Below are 20,400 nucleotides of genomic sequence, written 5' to 3'. Positions count from 1 at the left end.
ATGATTTTGCCATTTTAGTAATGTTACATAAATAGAATCACTAGTTTATCTTTTTAGGACTTTATTTATTAAAAATATTGCATAATTGTAATTGTTTCTTTACGTTGCAAATTTTTCTAAAGGACCGTTTTACTTTGAGACATTCCTTTTAGAGTTTTATATCTTATTTATTAAATATATCATTTTTATGGTTCCTACTTTAGCATTTTCCTAATATCCATTTACTCTATATCATTCTTGTGGACTTAATGCATATGTTTTTATATTTGTTAAATTATTTAAAATTTCACAGTTAAATATTTCTACTTTGATTTTATTTTGATCCATGTTATAAACTAGAAACTCTGTTGTTAAAGCAATTTTCTCAATATAAGTAGTTGAATTATGGATATATGTACTTTTTTTTGAAATTTGAAGGAAATATATACATTTCTCCATTTTGAAGAAACTAACTTTATATGTATGCACACACATACTTATACCTATATACTTATAATATTCTTTTGGGTCTGTTTCTGGAATTTTTTAGTTTTATGTGGACCATTTTTCTCTTCCAGCAAGTGTATCCTTCTCTTAACTATTGTGGCTTAATTATGTTTTTAATTCTGAAGATGTAATTTTACCTTCATTATGCTTCTTTTTTAATGTGGCTCTTCGCATATATTTTTGAAGCCTTGACGATATCAAAAAGTAGAAACATCCCATTAGGGTCGTAATTGCAGTAATGTTAAATTTAGAACTTAATTTGGAAAGAATTAACATCAACACAGGATGAATTCCACTCGCTTAGTAACGTCCAGGCCTTCTGCTTTTATTCAGTCTCCTGTCCTGCAAGCTACGTGCGGCCCAGTGCTCCTATGAGGCTCGTACATTCCTAGGTATTTTATACACAGCACCCATCCACCTCACCGTAAAGGCTTCTGCCGGGTAGCACCCCTTAAAGGCGCCCTAATCACTGGCGCCAAGTCAACCCCGACATGAGGGAGCACTTGCCAGCCATCTGGGTGGGAAGTGGGCAGCCTTGCCCAGCTAGGGCGTTCACAGAGGAACTCGGCACGGTCACCTGCTGCCTTTGCAGAGTCCCCGTCTCTCGGGGGATCTTAGCAGCGACAAGCTGGGAGAAACAGCGGCCTGGCTGGGGATCTGGCTCTCACAGCGCAGGACTGCTGTCCCCTCCATCTCTTGCCGCTGTCTAGCAATTAGGTCGTGCTCCCCTAGGGGGCCCTCCATCCAGACTCTCCACAGCAGCTATTTGGAACCTCCAGCTGTGTTCTCAAACCTCAGATCCCACCACCTCCCCTCTCATTCTCTGCAAATGACCGGTGACCCACTCCACAGGGGAAGAGAAGCTGTCTTGACACTCTCAGCTCCGGTGACTTCCCGCCGTGCGCCTGTCCCCCCCCAGTTCGCCGGAATCTGCCCCACCCGCTTTCTCTAACTACTATCGCAAAAGCGCCACCTCTCCTTTTCATAGCCTGTTTCTCAAACTGCGCTCTTGTTTTCCTCAAGACCTCGCCGTATTGATTCCCCTTCTTGTGTTTCTTCAGTACAGGCCTATCTACTGTCCTCTTTCCCTCAAACTTAGAACATTTCAAGCTTCCCCCATCTTTAAAAAAAAATCCAATTTTCACATCATCTCAAATTACAGTTCTCTGTGGTAATATGACATTTGTGACTGTTCATCCTCCAGAGCGTTTTCTGACTAGCCTTGGCAGAAGGCTGTCTGCTATGTTGATCTTTTTAAATAACCAGTGCCCAGACTTCTTCATAAAGCCTTAAATGTTTTACATTTTCCAATCTGTCCATTTTGTTCTTCCCCTTCTTCCTGTTTTTAAATGTCTTATCCCCCTGTATTTTTACCTCTAGTCTTTAGAAGCAGAGATCCTGTTTTTTTTTTATTTCTCACTCATTTAATTAAATGTGGGATTCATGAGCTGCTGCTTCTTGTTTTATAATGAAAAAATTTGTTGCTACTGTTTTTCATCTGATTTTACCTTTAGTTGCATTTCGTATGCTTTGAAATATAGTCTTGTCATTTTCATTTTTTTCTTTAAAGCCTGTAATTGCAGCTTTGATTTTTTTTTTTGACCCAAAAGCTATTAAGGATACTGCTTTTAGATTCCAAGTAGTTTGATTATTTTGGTTTATTCCATTATTACTTTCTGGAATCATCTAGTGGAAGTCAGATTACATGACCTTCATAAGAGAGTCTTTGTTACTTCGATTTTTAAAGACATTTGCAGACATTTATAAACAGTATATTCTCTGTAGGGTACAACATTTAATATGAAACTATTAAAGCAATATTATTATTAAGATAATATTCTATCCCTTATTTTTTATATTTACTTTTTCTCTTTTTCATTTGTCAAGTCTGATTTTCCACTAAAATTAGGGTTTGGACAATGTTTTCATGCATTTGGATGCTATGGATTTAATTGTATAAATGCTTATGACAAAACGCTTTTACCCTGGAGTGAAATTTTAATCAAAATAATATAATCCTCTTTATCTAATTTTTCCACCTGGATTACTAACTTGCTTATTAATATTGATATTGCTAATATGGCTTGCCTGATATGGTTTTGCTAACCTGTTTATGGTTATTTTTCAATGGATGATCTCATAATCACCATACAGATGCATTTTGTATTTTGACCCTTTTTTGAGAATTATATTTTAATAAAATTTACTTACACATGTATTTATTAAATAACCCTTTCAGAATGTTGCAAAATTCAAAAGGTGTGCATCGGCATAGGTGGAGAAAGTCAATCTGTATTCCTCCCCTGCCTCCCAAGTATCAATTCACTGTTCTCAGTGGTCATGCCGTTAACTCTTAACCATGTGTGTGTTATATTTAAGATACTTCACACATTTACATACGTTTGTGCATGTGCTTCTTTTTGTCAAATTGTAGCATATTGGTCACACGTTTTTTTTTTCACCTGATAGATTTTACTTAGCTGTAAGACTATGCATAATGCCTGTCTGTTCATAAACAACTACCCTGTTCTCTTCAGTGATTATAAAATACGCATTGGTTTCCTGTGTCATTTCTGCCAATCTTCTTTTATTTCCTTCACATGTCTAGCTTCCATTGAGATTCTTTTTTTTTTTGGTGTAGATGAATTTTGATATGATTAATAAATCTGAAAGTAACAATTAAAACTAGTCTAAGACTAATGCATGCACAGGAATAATCCAAATGCATTTCAAAATTGACACTCTGTCACTCTGAGCTACATAGTTGTGTAATCAAATCACTCTTCGACTATAAACATTGACTGTATTGACTTATTGATGGAAAGGCATAGAAAGTTCTCATAGTAACACTTGTTTCTTCAGGCAGTTCTGCCGCACAGGTGTAACCCTAGCACCATTAGGTCAAGATGCGTGAGAGGTGAATTCTAACACCGCTTGCTTACGAACTCGTGTATCTTCACCCTTAAACACCCTCCCTGCTAGCGCTGCTGCTGCAGAATATTACTATCTATGTAAAATAATTATCATTTATTTTATTTTGGTTAATTCCCCTACAAAAGAAACAAAAATGTGTCTACAGATACTGCATTTTCAAGTATATTTTTACAGAAGCAAACATCTATTGTATTTAGGTTCCAAGAGACCTGAATGCTGGACATACAGTTTTGCAAATCTGAGGTTAGAAAAATTTTGTGCAGGTTAGCATCTGGCTCCATCCTTTTCAAAATGTATTTCTCCACTATCCACACATTTCTAAGGCCAAGTAAGGAATGTGCACCTTGTGATTTAACCTCTGGCCATTTATCTTCAACTGTGAGCGAGTCAGCAGACCAGGAGGCCGCTATATTCCTGGAAGCCATTCCTTCCCTGGGGCAAAGTGCTGTAATTTAATTGCAGGCAGAGGTTCCTGTGAAACACACAAATATATCCCTCTAACTCAGCCTACATGTATTCTCTGCAAAATTTCCTTTTGCCTGCGTGTTTTAAGTCTTTTTGGTACATTGACCTCTCTGGCAATCGAGCCTGTGGACTTTTCAGAATAATAAGTACATCAAGAATATACTAATATTACAAAATAAATCAGTTATATTGAAATACATATATAAAGAATGAAGCATACTATATTAATATACATCTGTCTTTATTTTCACATTAAATAAAAGGCTCTAATTTCTGTGGTCTCAGGTAGTGATAAATAATATGCTGAGGTAGCTAACCGCATAACGCTACACAGACATAAAATACACGGAAAGTCAGTTAGGGGCTCTGGTCACAGGTGAGTGATTATTTACACAGGTTTAATGCTGCTGTTCATAAGTGAAGGAAATGCTATCACTGAACATAAAGGTGTGCTTTTTTCACCCAAATTCACACATAAATTCTGACTTCTATCTATTGATCTGTATGTTAAGACCTCACACAGATCCAACTGTTCATGACCATCCCAATGTCACTAGGAGGAGAGGAAGGGTAATGAACAGAAAGTCATAATGGGACAATATAGCAATTTTACCAATTGCAGTTAAACTTTACTTTTGTAGATTCCACAAAAATTCAGTGACTATATGGGCACATTGTTAGATTCTCTAGAAAAGGTCCATAAAAACGTGAAACCCTGAAGCTTAAGGTCCATTTAGCTTTTTGGTAAATTCATCTTTATTTAGATTCAAGGCAAATCCACTTGTGCATAATATGTGTATTTGATTTCTATTTCTCTATATGTCTCACCTTTTAACTCTGCATTTTCATATTTCATGGTGTGAAAACAGCTCTAATTAATCAAAACGTTTCATTTCTTGAACATAATGGCATTTTCTGTTTGATCGTTTTCCACTAAGGGATATGTACACCTACCCTATAGGGAACTGAACTGAACCAAAAGACATGCAAGTTAAATTTTGGACCTTTTAGTTCAGAATAAGGAACACGAGAATGGTGCAGAATCATTACAATTTTCTTCCACCAATCAGAAAAATAGCTATGTGCCCAGTCTCTTTTTTTAATTGAAGTATAGTTGGTTTACAATACCGTATGAATTACAGATGCACAACACAGTGATTCAGTATTTTAATAGACTACACTCCATTTAAAGTTATTATGAAAACATTGGCTATCGTCCCTGTGCTGCACAACGCATCTCTGCAGCTTACGTGTCTCATACAGAGTGGCTGGTACCTCAGTCTCCTGCCTCTGTCTTGCCCCTCCCTCTGCCCTCTCCCCACTGGCAATCACGTTTGTTCTCTGCATCTCTCTCTTGTTATATTCATTTATTTGTTTGATTTTTAAGATTCACGCGGAGGTAACAACATGCGGTTTTTGTCTTTCTCTGTCTGACTGACTTCACTAAGCACAATGCACTCTGGGTCCATTTAGGTTGTTACAACGGACGGAATTTCATTCTTCTCTAGTGGCTGAGCAATAGTTCATTGCGTATGCTTACCGCGTCTTCTTAATCCATGCACCTGCTGATGAACACTTAGATTATTTCCATGTCTTGGCTGTTATAAATGATGCTGCCATGGACACTGCGGTGCATGTATCTTTTTAATTCAGTGTTTTCATTTTCTTCAGATAAACACTTAGGAGTGGAAGGAATTGTTCAATCATATAGTACTTCTATTTTTAGTTTTCTGAGAAACTTCCATGATGTTTTCCACAGTGGCTGCACCAATTTACATTCCCACCAACAGTGCACACAGATTCCCTTTTCCCTTCATCCTTGTCAACATTTGTTATTGTTTCTTTTTTTTGGGTAATAGTTATACTGACAGGTGTGAGGTGGCTTTCATTTGCATTTCTCTGATATTAGTGATGCTGAGCATCTTTTCATGGGCCTGTTGGCCCTCAGTGTATCTTCCATGAAGAAAGGTCTATTTAGGTCTCTTGCCAACCTTTCAACTGGGTGGTTTGTTTCAGTTTATTTGTTTTTGATATTGAGTTGTATGAGCTATTTATATTTTGGGTGTTAACCCCTTATTAGTCATAACGTTCACAAACATTTTATCCCATTCTGTAGTCTTTTTGTTTTATTGACGGCTTCCTTTGGTGTGGAAATGTTTTAAGTTACATTAGATCCCATTAGTTTATTTTTGCTTTTATTTCTTTTGCATGAGGAGACGGATCCAAAAAATGCTGCTATGATTATGTCAGAGTGTTCTGCCTATATTTTCTTCTAGAAAAGTTACGGTTTTCAGTCTTCCATTTTGATTTTGTTTCCGTTTATGGTATAAGAAAATGCTTTCGTTTCATTCTTGTGCAGGTAGCTGTTCATTTTTCCGAGCACTACTTACTGAAGAGACTGTCTCTTCTCCGTTCTGTGTTCTTGCCTCCTTCGTTGTAGATTGGTTGATGCAAGGGCATGGGTTTATTTAGGGCTCTCTTTCTATTCCACTGGTCTCTGTGTCTGTGTTTGTTTGGGTTTTGTCTCTTTTCTTTTTCTCGCTGTATTGATTACTGTAGCTTGCAGTGCAGAGTGAAGCCAGAGTTTACGATTCCTCTAGTTCTGGTCTTTTTCTCAAGTTTACTTCAGCTGTTTGTGGTCTTCTTTGGCTTCATACACAATTTTGGATTATTTGTTCTAGTTCTGTGAAAAATTTGTAGGTTTTGTGTAGATTTCTTGGGGTAGTGCGAGCATTTTAACAACGTTAAGTCTTCTAATCCATGAGCAGGATATATTTTTAAGTTTATTTGCATCATCTTCAGTTTCCTTCATCAACGTTTTACGGTTTTCAGAGCACAGACCTTCCGCCATGCGGTTTGTGTGTCTTGACCTGTGACTGTATCTAGTGGTTTTAAACGGGTAGTCATTGACGTCCAAACACATTTTGAAAGATCTACAGTTTTTTTACTCCCCTTCCCACATTGTGTGTTTTTGACGTTATGTCTTGCATTTTCATGTTTATCTCTTTACTACTTACTGAAAATAGTTGATTTTGAAATTTTGTTTTGCTTACTATTTGTATTAGCTTTTTAAAGTGGTTGATTCACCACCTTTACTGTACATATTTGTCTTTTTTAGTGGGATTTTTTCTTCCTGTAGATCCTCATGTTTTGCTGTAACCACTTCTGTTTCACGTAGAGACACCCCTTTGTCCTGCTGTGGGGCTGCATTCCAGGGTGAGAGGGGCGCCCGCCAGTGCTTGGCTCAGGCTGGGGTGTGTGCCAGGGTCGTCTCAGGAAACCCGCCGGAGTCCTGAGGAGTCTAACTCTGCTTCCTCCACCTCGTCTGGGGAATAAGCAGGTGTACGGGTGCTCTTCACAGAGTCTAGGTTTCTCACAGCCCCCTGGAGTCCTACTGGCTTTCAGATCAGCTCAGGGGACTCACCCTCCCAGCGTGGGGCCTTAGGGCTGGGGCACTCAGTGTGCAGTTTGCACTTCTTACTCCTCAAGGAGGACCTCCAGGCCCGTGGATCCTCCTCCGCCTCTGGGCCCCTCCCCAGGTGCTGGTCCCAACCTGACTGGTTCTCCTCCCCCTGCACCCGGTCCCTGTGGCCTGTCTTACAGCCCTGACCGTGAGTCTTTCAGCCGGTCTTCAGTTTGCTTTCGGTGGTAAGTGCCCCACATGCAGGTTTTTAACTTGTGTTGTATTTTTGACGTGTTTTTTGGGTCGTGAGCCCCATATTCTCCTTCGCTGCCACCTTGATCTCTCCCCGACGTGTGCAGTCGTAGGGAGCTCCAGGTAGTTGTTGTGGCAAGGAGTGTACTCTTCCCTCTCAGTAAAAGCTTTCCTGTCTTTGCTAGGTCAGCCGGAGCTGGACAGGGCCAAACGTCCTTTATTAACTCACGCAACTGACAGCATAAGGGGTCTCCTGTGGTGAACAGAATTAGTGTTCACCCATAATCAGTGCCTCTCAATGTAGTGCCCCTCCCAGGGGGCAGCTTACAGATCCTCATACTGCTGGAATTAAGTCCTGAAATGTGACTTGCTTTAGGCCAGTGGTTCTCAACTAGGAGCAATGTTGCCACCAAAGGGACATTTGTCAATATCTGGAGAACATATTTGGTTGTCACAGCTGAAGGAGGGGTTATTATTGGCTCTGAGTGTATAGCAGCCAGGAACGCTGGTAAAACGTTCTGTGATGCACAGGACAACTCTTCACAGCAACGGATTATGCAGCCCCAAATATCAATAGTGCCAATGTTGAGAAACCCCGCTTTGGGCAATACAGTGTGAAAATAGATGGCATTTCTCCCTCCAGGGAGACAACTTGAGAGTAATTTCATTAATTATTATGTCCTCTGATAATATTGCAGAGAGAAGTTGCTCCATCAACCTGGTTCCTGGAGTAAAAACAACATGGAACCATCACCAACTGTGAAGTGTCTGAGATTTTACTCTACTTGCAAGAAAACAGTTTCAGCCTTTCACTGTGTTAAAATGGGAGGCATGAGACTCTTGGGTCAGAGGGAAAAATTATTACGCACAGCACAGGCACGCAGCATGAGCACCACGCATCTTGTCAGGCTGCCTTGTCCCCAGTTCCCAGGGGAGTGACATGGAGGACGTCAGGTTGACGAGCACATGTATGGAAGTCTTGAGTTAGAAAACTCAAATCTTTTAATGTGGATTGAAACAAACCTACACAATATCTGCCCTGGAGGGAAAAAATTAACTCTTATTATACTGCACATTAAACAAGCACCCAGTTTACTTCAGAGGGAGACACTCTGTCTTCTGAGGCTGTTCAATGTGTAAAGTTCTCTGAAAAGACAGTCTGGGATGCTGTCCAGCAAAGCCTCTGCTTATAAAATATTCATGTGAGAGAAACACGGAGGGATGTCTTCCAAAAGGAAGAGAACTTCAACAAAGCTGCCCTGAACCTACAGCATGAGCTGGGAATAAGCGTGTGACGCACATCACTGTGACTTGGGCCACTCACCCCCTTTACTGGAAATTGTATGATTTCTTAGTCTTGATCCATTTACCAAACTGTCACCAGCTAACTAATTCTAACAAATCAATGACCCTTCTTTAGCCCAAATTTATAGTTGCTCTCAGTTTTTAACAAGAAAATTAAAGAAGATCTACAAAGTGGATCCCCGGATACTTTCAGGATATGTTTGTGTCAAGCCTCATCTGCCTGGCTGGCAGCTAACTTGTAAATTGTTTAACAGTTACTGGAATTAATGCGTATACTGATTAATACTAGAGAAATTGATACCTTGCAAATATTTTGCAAGGAATTTATTTGCTGTCCATCATAATTGTATGCATTCTGCTACATGATAGATTATTTCCAAAGGCTAATGTGCCTTGTGAATGATTTATAAATATTTGCAAACAATCTGTCTCATACAATGGTCCATAAATAATTTGTCATTTGTACATTACCACATACTTATAATCTTCTGTTTACCATAAATATTTGAATTCCTGGAAATCCATTTAATGCTATTGAGTTCCAGAATGATCTATTGTAGTTCGCTGTGACTGAGAAGAATAACAATAAGGCTTTATAGGGGGTTGATGATTGCTTTTATTTTAGCAATTACATATATATCAATGTCTCTAAGTATTTAGATGATGTGATTATTTATGGTGAGATTGCCAATTTTAACAATAACAAATAATTTGTAAAACTGAATAAGCATCAATTTGAAAATGATTTTGATCCACATACTGTATCAAGAAATGCTCCTGTTTCAAAGTTCACATCTGAAATCCTCTTCTGGAGTTGTCGTCTTCATAAACTTGAACTTTTTCTGGATTTAGTCTATAAATCTACCAACTTTACTGAAAAAAAAACCAGATTTCTCTAGTTTCCTTTCCATGAGTTACCTTCTTCACTTACAAATAACTTTCTTCCTTATTACAAATTCACTTTCGAATGTGCTGAGACCTGTGTTCCCCTCAGCCTTCCATCAGAAATGGTTTTCTTGAATGACAGATCTCGTGTGTATATATGTATGTGTGTTTGTATACGTTTTCTGATTGGAAAAGTGGCACAAATTCACCACAGCATTTTTGAACAGCACAGAAAAATAAAAATCAGTAAATCTTGCCGCCAGGAATCTGTGCCACTGCTACTTGGGTGGGCAGCCTGCCTTCTGTGGTCTTGCTGTGCTTTCCCAAATATGAATGTAATTCCTTACACAAATTTAGAGATAACAGCAATTTTACATGTGCTTTCAGGCTATGAAGACTTGGTCTTTGAGGACATACACTGATCAGCTGGGGATGCTGAGAAAACTAGTGAATCTCAAAACAGTGTTTTTGAAGCATTTTTAGCCGTGATCTATGTTAAAAATACATTTTTCATTGTGCTCAGTTATACACATGTATTCAAAGTGTCATAAGACAATTCCTAGTGCAGTGACGTCACTTTCAGTGTTTTCTATGCTCTCTTCTGTTTTACTTCTGTGATACGACAAGTGGTTCCCTTAGTGGATCACAGGCAATGGGTCACAATACATAGTTTGGAAAACAATGGTCTGCGCTCACTGAGGGCTGGAAGGGCCTGGCCAGCATTGGGAGTGAGAGGCCCGGAATGGCGGGGCAGCCGTCGTCTCTGCTGTTGCCGGCTGTCTTGCCAGAGCTGAGCCCAAAGCCTTCAGTAAGAGCCTGGAACTGAAGGCAGCTAGGAGGCAGAAGCACAAAGCAGCGGCTCTGCGTGCGGGTGGCGCTCTCGGAGCGAACAGCGTGCCCGCCTTTCTCCTCGGGGCACAGCTCAGAGCGCCCCCGTCCGGCCGGATGCCTGAGGGTCTGCGGAAGCCCGGCGCAGCGCCGTCGCCTGGAGCCCGGCCGCGTCCCCGGCGAGCCGAGCAGCTCAGAGCCGGCGGCCCGGAGCGGCCGCGCTGCGCAGCCGGCGCGGGGACTCACAGCGGGCAGGCGCCTGCGGAGCTGCGAGCCCGTCTCGGGGCGGGGCTTCGCGACGACACAGGGAGCAAGCCGGGAGCAGAAGGCGATGCCCGTCCGCAGCAGTCCCTGGGAGGCTCCCTCCCGACTCTGGCGAGTCTGTCCGGCCTCGTGCGGCCGTCCGGGCGTCGGGAGGCTCATCCGCCCGCGACCTGCTCTGTCTGACGGACGCGCCCGGCGCCAGCAGGGACTTCGGGGGCGCCGGCCACTGCCCTGAGAGCAACGTCCCGTGACCCCCTTCCTGGGGGACGACTCGGAATCCAAGCAGGACTGTAGGTTCCAGCCGCCGGAGTGAGGAAGCAGCAGCAGGGGAGCCAGGAGCGCCGGCCCGGACAGGCGGCCTGCGCTGGGGGCGGGCCTGCTCGCAGGGGCTTGCTGATTGCTCTAAACGCAGGCGGCCAGCAGGAAGCCGAGAGCCAGTCCGCCTGAGCGTCGCCGTTGCACTGTTTCTCCTTCAGCCTTACGCGCCCGCGCCTTGTTTGTCGTAGATTCACCATGTGACATGATGACTCTCAAAAAGCAGCGTTAGGGCAGACTCACTGCTTTTGGCCCTGAACGTCACATTTAACCATATGTCCAACTGTGCAACATGCACGTTTATGGACGAGCTGCTCGGGAGGGACAAGTGCCTAGCCGGCTTTAGATCGTCTCGGCCAAAGCAAATGAAATGGCCAAGACCTGGCTGCCTGTTGAATCTTCACAGCCTCCGCTCCATGTGGCACCAGCTTCTCTGACCCAGGATTAAAGGATGGGGTCCGTGTCACGCACCACACTTTACCTGATATTCCTTCCAGTGATTAAGCAACGTGAAAACGTACACTGCACACCCACATCCACAGATGCTGCAGCTCTTGCACTGGGCTCTCCGGTCCAAATGCATCAGACACTATGGGTCTCTTGCCTGAACAAAATATTAAATAAAAACGGCATTTCAGAGACTGGGTTGAAAGGGGAAACAATCATGAGGTAGGTAGTACGCCCAAAGGCAGGACCCATGCTTCAGGGACAGCACACATTTCGTGGAGGCTTACTTACAAGTGCTGCGGAGGGCAGACCAGAAGGAGGGACCGAGGAGAAATACAATAAACTCTTTGATTCTCTCTCTCGGAACTGAATCTTGAATTGTGTGCTTTTTATTTCCAAAAGTTTGGAATTTAATAAGAAATTTCATTGTAGAGAAGACTTTAATATTATACAAAAATTATCCAAATGTTGTAAGAAAGGCAGAAACCTGTGCTATTTTAAGCCACTGAGATCTGAGGATTATTTGTAATTGCCGTTTAACCTAGCCACTCCTCAGGTGACACAGAAATGGCTTTATCATTACCTGAAGGTGAATGAATAAACAAGCAGAAACAGCCAAAACAAGCAGAAAATGGCCTCTAGGAGTTACTGGGTAATTTAGGGTGTGTCAGGATTACCCGGAGGGCCTGGCGGAACACAGGTTGCTACGTCCCACTCTCGGAATTTCTGATTCAGCAGATTGGGAGTGTGGCCCAGGAACTTGCATTTTCAACACATTCTCAGGAGGCGTGGATGCTGTTTATATGGAACTCACCTTTGAGGACCTCTAGCCAGAAACACTTTCAAAAGAATATTAATGATGGTGAGAATGCACATATTTTATCATATGATAAAATTCCAATAATTCAAGTAGGCTGACCCTCTGACACCAAGGAAGACATGTTAATAAAATTGACTGAAAGTTCAGGACCAAATATACTGTTATAATATAGCATAATTATACCTATAGTTGTAAAATATTAAAAAAATAAATTGTGTATGTAATTCAGAGCTTCCCCTCTCCCCCACAACTTTCTCATCCCAACCTCAGGTTGAACTTGTGGAGGGAAAGTCACCTCCCTGTCAGCGGCCACTACCTTGCCTCCTGGTGTCTGCGTCCTAAGTGCTAAATGCAGTAGACACCTGGCGACCGCCTGGTGTGCCAGCTGGCCCCTTCTTGTATGTTTGTGACCATTGTGATGTGAGCAATTGCACTTCTACAGGGTAGCAATGATCCTAACCAAGGTGGTTGCCTTGGTGAAGACCCTGTGCAGTGCGATTATTGGTGTGACGGGAAGTCTAATCCCCACGGCTCACCTGGCATGTGGCCCTTGGCAGGACTCAGCTGTCCCCAGGCTCGCCCACTCACCCTCTGGGAGCGTGCTGCGCTTCACGCGTGTCACTCCATCAGTCCACCACAGCCGCAGAGCCCGCTTCCACTGTCCTGCACCTTCTCATGTGAACCAGGGTAACTCTGGGGGTCTGCCTGGTTTTTTAATTTGGCTATTAAGTGAAGAGATGATCCTTTTCTTTCCTTAATTAAAACGCTTACTTAACCATTTTTTGAAACTCCTGAAAAATAATGTAGGAAAAGCAGCAGTTTTTCCTGATGAAGTTGCTACTCCAGGGAGACACTCTCCAGAGCTTCATGCCTTCAGAAATATTCAGACCAGAAACGAGCTCTGAATCCTACGTCTGTGAACACCCAGCATTTAGTGGATATGCATTCAGTAGATACTCATCACTCCGACTTGGAGAGAGGGTGGGATGCTGTAGAGTCTAAAAAAGTCGTATTCAACATGAACTTCCTGCGCTTGATAGATGCCCTTCCTGGTTGTGCCCTTCTCTGTCAATGACTCCCTTTTGACTTCTCCTGAGTCCCTTGTATGGCTCCTGAAGTGTATTGGGGGTCATTTTGCCAAGAACCAGGCGTGCTTTAAACTTGGCCTTGGAGAATTTGATAATTTTATTTTCATTGAGCTGCTTTTCTCAAGGATTATCCTTGTTATATTTTGTAAACTTCTTAGTACTTCACACTTTAATAGGGAAGAACAAATCTGACTCCACATTATACCTGTTCCTTTAGCTCTAACCCTATACTCTGTCTCCTGTTCTTGGTCCTGTTGGTTCTGCACCTTTTGTAAAAGAACATTGTCTATTGTCTGAAATATACAAGTAGCCCATTCTCAAGGCTCAGATCTTTAAAAGTATAACTTTTTTCACTTATAGAAATAAAACATTGTGGAATAGAGAATAACCTTTGTCTTGTTGGAGGTTTATAGAAACATTGTGACCAGACCTATGTGGACAGTTGCAAGAATAAGATTCCAGCACTAAGAAGTTTGCAACAATCACACCTCTCATCCCCTTTTAAAATAAAAGAAGCCTGAATTTTAACTCGACTAAGATGGTTCTTTGGGACACTGGTCCACCATCTTCTTGGTGAGCTGGTTTTCTGAATAAAGTCACTTTTTTGCCCCAACAACTCATCTTTCAATTTATGAGCCTGTCGTGCAGCAAGAAGTAGGAGCTTGGTAACGACACCATTATGTTCTATAACTGCGTGTTATTTGGTAAATGTGGTGTTTTTACTCAGTGAGGAAATAATTATTTCACATTAGGTCCTGAAATAATCAGTTAACATTTAAAGAAAAAATATATATTGAGGATAAGTAATATTAACTGAATGTTTACTAAGCTTTATGCTAGAGTTGATACCATTAATATCTTATTTATTCCTCACAGTAAAACCAAGAGCTGAATCATATAATCATCTCTACTTTGCAAATGAGAAAACTGAGATTTGCAGAGGCTAAGAAATTCATCAGACTTTCAGTTTTGATGCCGGTCTGGAGTACTTAACCAGGTGGTTATCTGCCAAAGTAAGTTCTAGATGAATTCTGGACATGAAAAATGAAGCTCTAATAAACATGAATGCATTTGTATGTTAAATGCTAGTGCTGCTTAGATAAACAATAAATCAGACCAAATGAACCACATAAAAATGTAATTTTAACCAAAACAAAATACACTTGAATTTGTGTTGGCCTAGATCTTGATACATCTGAAAACATAAACAAAACATTATTTTTATTCCAGATATTTCATCATCATCTGTGGAGCTCATGAAATGATCATTCTTGATGTATAGTCTTTGAAACAGTCATCAGAATGATGAGGTACGGAACCTCCCTGTAACGACCTGTAACTATAAAAGAACATTATGGGTAATTATTTTGGCATAGAAAAATATTAGTAATGCACTAGAATCAAACCAAGGTGAGTATGCAAATCATTTTGAAAATTTTACAAACTATTTGCACCAAAAGCAAAAACAGCAAAAGCAAAAATAAATACAAGAGACTGACTACATCAAACTAAAAAGCTTCTGCACTGCAAAGGAAACCATTAAAAAAATGAAAAGGCAACCTGCTAATGGGAGAAATATTAACAAATCATATATCTGTTAAGGGGTAATATCCAAAATGTATAAAGCTCTTATACTACTCAAAAGTAAAAAAGCAAACAAAAAATAAGCAGAAGCTCTGGTTAGACAGTCCATTTGTGGCTAGCATCTAAAGGAGGCATTTTTTTCAAAGAAGACATACAGATGGCCAACAAGTGCATGAAAAACTGGTCAGTATCATTAATTATCAAGTAAATGCGAAGGACAAATGCCATTCGAGCATTGCAGGTGGGGATGTAAATTGTTGCAGCCATTATGGAAAATAGTATGGAGGCTTAAAAAAACAACTGAAAGCAGAACTGTCATTTGACTCAGTAATTCCAGTCCTGGATGGATGGAGATATATATATATATATACACACACACACACACACATATATAGAACCATATATATACATATATATATAAAACCAAAATGCTAATTCAAAAAGATACATGCACCCCCATGTTCACAGCAGCATTGTTCACAGTTGCCAAGGGATGGAGACGACCCACGTGTTCATCGAAAGGTGAGTAGGCAACACAGAGGTGGTGCATATGCACAGTGGAATACTGCTCAGCCATAAAAAAAGAATGAAATTTTGCCACTTGCAACAACATAGATGGACTTGGAGGGCATTATGCTAAGTTAATAAGTCAGACAGAGAAAGATAAATACTGTACATCACTGATTATATGTGGAAACTAAAAAATACAACAAACTAGTGAATACAAAATAAAAGAAGCAGACTCACAGACACAGAGAACAAGCCGGTGTCTTCCGGCATTGGGGGAGGGGTCGTACAGGGATGGAGGAGTGGGAGGTGCAGACTAGGGTGAAGATGCCTCAAGGAGGTAAAAGGGAAGAAAAAACAAACAAGCAAGCAAACCAAAGAGCACCACCTCAAAAAAGAAAAAAAAAAAAGAATTTCAAAGCCTTCTCTGTTACCTGGAAGAATATCAGTAAAATGTATTTAAATTGCAAATGTAAAACTTTGTAAAGTCGTCCTTCCTAAATGCTAGTCAGCCAGCCAATCACCATGAACTTTATAGCACAGAAAACACAACCTTGTTGTGGGTAGCATGGAAAATCATCTTTCTCTCATGAAGACATTTACCCATTTCACCAGCCAACTAATAGCCGATAGACCATTGTGGGTCATTCAATCCCCTCTTTGTAGACTTTCTGAGCCAAACAGTGTAGGATAAATACTGCTACCCACTGTGGCCATGCCCTCCTGGAGTAACTCCTCTCTCTTAGCCATTTGGGCCTGTCTCTCTTTTTTTTTTTTAATAAAATTCTTAAAACACATTCAGTAAATTGATGTTAAAATACTTAGATATACTTTGTATCATTAAAACAAGGAGCAGTTAAAATGCTACCATCATTGACTACATTGGTCCAAAAAATTCTAAGATTCTGGATGATCCTGACATCACTAGTTGTGGTCAGTGTGTACAGGGGCACGTGGACTGTACACCCTGGGTGCTCCACCCAGTCTGCGTGCTCCAAGCATGGACACAGATTTGTACAACTGTACAACATTGGGAGGATGCTACTAGATATATGTTTTATAAGGGTTTTTTTTTAATCACATTTTACTATGAAATAGGCTTTGTGTGTTATAGGGATTCTGTTCTGTAACAGTTTAAACTTCAGGTAGGTATCAAGAGTTACAAATAAATAATGGGGGAGGGTACAGCTCAAGTGGCAGAGCGCACACCTAGCACGCCTGAGGTCCTGGGCTCAATCGCAAGTGCCTCCTCTGAAACATCAAATAAATAAATAAACCTAATTACCTCCTCCCGCAAAAAAACAAGTTACAAATAAATAAGGCTAAATAACAATATAGAATTAATACATATCTTAAACAATAATAAAAGAGAATAAATTGGTACTTAATGCCCAATGAACAGTAAAAATAGCTGGAATTTAGAGGAAGAAAAGAGCATTCAATGTGAATCTATTTTCACATTCAGAATCCTAGTTTAAATAAAGTATAACCTTTATCAACGGAAAGATGCCACTGACATGTAGCTCTATCTAAAAGGAGTAGAAGCCATTCTTATAAAAATTATTTCCTTATTTACAGTATCCAGATATGTTGGTCTCATCAACAAATGCTACATAATTCTTGCTCCCAAGGTAACTGTTTACAACCAGATTAAAGACTAGTTAGGCAGGTGCCACATGTAACTTCACAGATCATTATACTTCATTATTTTCTTGTCTACACCTGAATAAATCATATTGCTATTTGGGTTGATGTTTCAAATTTCTCAATGTGTTTGTACTGTTTTCTGTTAAAAATAGATTGAAATTAAAGGGTTATAAAGTCTGAAAATGCATTTTCACAAAGAAACTGTACTTGAAAAGGAAAATTACATTATCCATACAGCAGCTAGTCAATAACTCCCAATTTCTACACTGAGAGTAGGATAAAGCCACACTTAGCCAGAAAGAGTATTTCATATCCTGAGGGATTCAACAAAGCTGATTGCAAGGAAGTAATGATTTCAAATAGCTAGTTCATTAGCATATATGTGGATAATTTATGTTGCTCTTTGAAATAAGTAATTGATCTTGAGAAGAGACATATACAAATTAAAGGCATATCCCAAGCAGAGTAATTATCTCACTTTTGAGGGCACTTATTATGGTCTGTAATTGCTCTGGGGATAATTCCCAATGTCATGGCAAGGGTACCTGGGTCTTATTCTTTTTAATAAACTCATGTTAAGAATGTAGATTCCAAAAGGTAATATATTCATTGAAAAGTTAGCATATAAGATAGATAAGAAAAGAGCTTAAAAATAACTGCAAAATTGAGAAAAATAAGCGTGACGTTGGGATGAGTGAGCAATCAAGGGATTCGGGGTGGGCAGAAAACCCAAGAGGATTGTTATTGAAAAGAACATTTAAGAAAACTATTTCAGTGGATGCTAATATTTAGAATTAGGCTCGTTTAGTGCTAAAGTAACTGACTAAAGACATTTCAAGGTTGTAGAAGCCTCCTTGTATTTAACTGATAAAGTAAGTATTGTTTATGAATGTTTTGGAATTGGTATTAGTCATAGTGAGCTAAGCTTTGCAGCAATAACAAAACCCATTAATTCTCAGTGGCAGAGACTTCCAGTCACGATAGTGGAGTAGTAGGACCATGATCTCTCCTCTCCTCATGACTAGAGCAAAACCACAACTGACTTCTAAACAACCATTAAAAAAAAAAAAAAAGACTAGAACCTAACAAAAAAATCTGGAAACATAAAGAGGGAACTTCAGCAAGATGGTAAGAGGGGTCTGCTCATGATATAATTGAGCCCCATACCCTCTAGGTGGGTGACCCACAAGCTGAAGAGTAATTAAGGTGCAGAGGCCCTTCCACAGGTGTGAGAGTTCTGAGCCCCAAGTCAGGCTCCCCAGCCCAGGACTCCAGCATTGGGTGGAGGAGACTCCAGAACATTTGGTTTTGAAGGCCAGCAGGGCTTAAGTCCAAAAGCCCCATGGGACAGGGGGAAACACTCTCCTGGGAAGTGCACACAGAATTTTTCATGTGCTGGGTCCAAGGGCAGAGGCAGTGACATCATCAGAACCTGGGCCAGACCGACCTGCTGGTTTGGGAAGGTAAAGGGGGGGAGAGGGATAAGGGGCAGTTGTGGCTCACCCTGAGGACATAAAAGCTGGTGGCAGACATTCAGGAAGTGTTCATCTACTTAGCTTTCCTGGATGCTGACATCTTGCTTGGGTCATTAGCACCAAGACCTAGCCCTACTCAAAAGCCTACAGGCTTATGGGCTGGGAAGCCTCAGTCCAAACAAAATCCTGGGTGAGAACACAGCCCCAGGCACCAGCAGACTTCCAGAGTCCACAGCTGCCTCTCAGCACATCCCTAGGCACCACTCCACCCACCAGAGGGCCAGGACCAAGCTCCACCCAGCAGTGGGCAGGCATCGACTCCTCCTACCAGGAAACCTGCACAAGCCTGTACCACCAGGGGCAGATGCCAGAAATAAGTAAACTGCAATCCCAAAGCCTGTGGAAGGAATCCACAAACACAAGCCAGACTCAACCCTGGGATGAGCTGTACCCTGGCCCTTGGGTGACAAAAGTGAAGTGTGCTGTTGAAATGCATTGGACGCCTCCCACAGAGGGACACTTCTCTAAGGTTTAGAAATGTAACTATCATACCTAAAAATACAAATAGAAAGTTAGACAATATGAAGAAGCAGAGGCATATCTTCAAGGCCAAGGTAAAAAATAAAATCTCAGAAGAAGAAATAAGTGATGAGGAGATAGGCAATCTAACTGAGAAAGGATTTGGAGTAATGATGGGGACGAAGTTCAGAGAACTCAGGAAGAGTATAGATGCACGAAGGGAAGTTTTTAGCAAAGAGAAAATATAGAGAATAGCCAAACAGAGTTGAAGAATAAAATTACTGAAATGAATAACACACTAGAAGGAACCAAGAATAGACTAAATGAGAGAGGAGAATGGATCAGTGAACTAGAAGACAGATTAGTGGGAATCACTACCACAGAATAAAAAAAGAAAAAAGAATGAAAAAGAAATGAGAATAGTTTAAGAGGACCCTGGGACAATGTGAAGTACACCAATATTTGCATTCTCGGGGTCCCAGAAAGAGAAGAAAGAGAGAAAGGACCTGAGAAAATATTCAGAGAGATAAAGCTGAACACTTTCCTAACTTGGGAAAGGAAACAGTCACCCAAGTTTAGGAAGCACAGAGAGTCCCACACAGGATTAAACCAAAGAGGAGCACACCAAGGCACGTAGTCATCCAGCAGACAAAAATTAAAGATAAAGAGAAAAGATTCAAGTCAGCAAGGAAAAAGAAACAAATAACATATGAGGGAACTCCCATAAGGTTATCAGCCGATTTTTCAGCAGTACTTAAAGTGATGAAAGGGAAAAACTTACAACCAAGAATACTCTATCTAGCAAGGGTCTCATTCAGATTTGATAGAGAAATCAAAATTTTCAAAGATAAAAAAAAGCTAAAATAATTCAGCACCACCAAACCAGCTTTACAACAAATGTTAAAGGAACTTCTCTAGTCATAAACCACAAGAAAGAGAATAAAAAGAAGAGAGAAAAAAAAAAGATTTACCAAAATAAACCCAAAACAATTAACAAAATGGCAATAAGAACATATGTATCAATAATTATTCTAAATGTAAATGGATTAAATGTTCCAACCAAAAGACATAGATTGGCCGACTGGATACAAAAATGAGACCCACATATATGCTGCCTATAAGAGACCCACTTGAAAGCTAAAGACACATGTAGGCTGAAAGTGAGGGTATGGAAAA

The 20,400-nt window shown here is 40.6% G+C and overlaps 1 long non-coding RNA gene across 1 annotated transcript; it reads left to right on the top strand.

The window, feature by feature from the left end:
* Nucleotides 1–14,385: 14,385 nt before the first annotated feature.
* LOC140690120 (uncharacterized) lies at nt 14,386–14,897 on the top strand. Its single transcript, XR_012065305.1, has 2 exons — nt 14,386–14,505; nt 14,723–14,897. It is a non-coding gene; the product is annotated as an uncharacterized lncRNA (long non-coding RNA).
* Nucleotides 14,898–20,400: the final 5,503 nt, after the last annotated feature.

The sequence above is a fragment of the Vicugna pacos genome, chromosome 28, assembly GCF_048564905.1.
Source record: "Vicugna pacos chromosome 28, VicPac4, whole genome shotgun sequence".
Classification (NCBI taxonomy): Eukaryota; Metazoa; Chordata; class Mammalia; order Artiodactyla; family Camelidae; genus Vicugna; species Vicugna pacos.
Note: the sequence above shows the minus strand (reverse complement) of the source record. Positions and strands in the feature narration are given on the sequence as shown.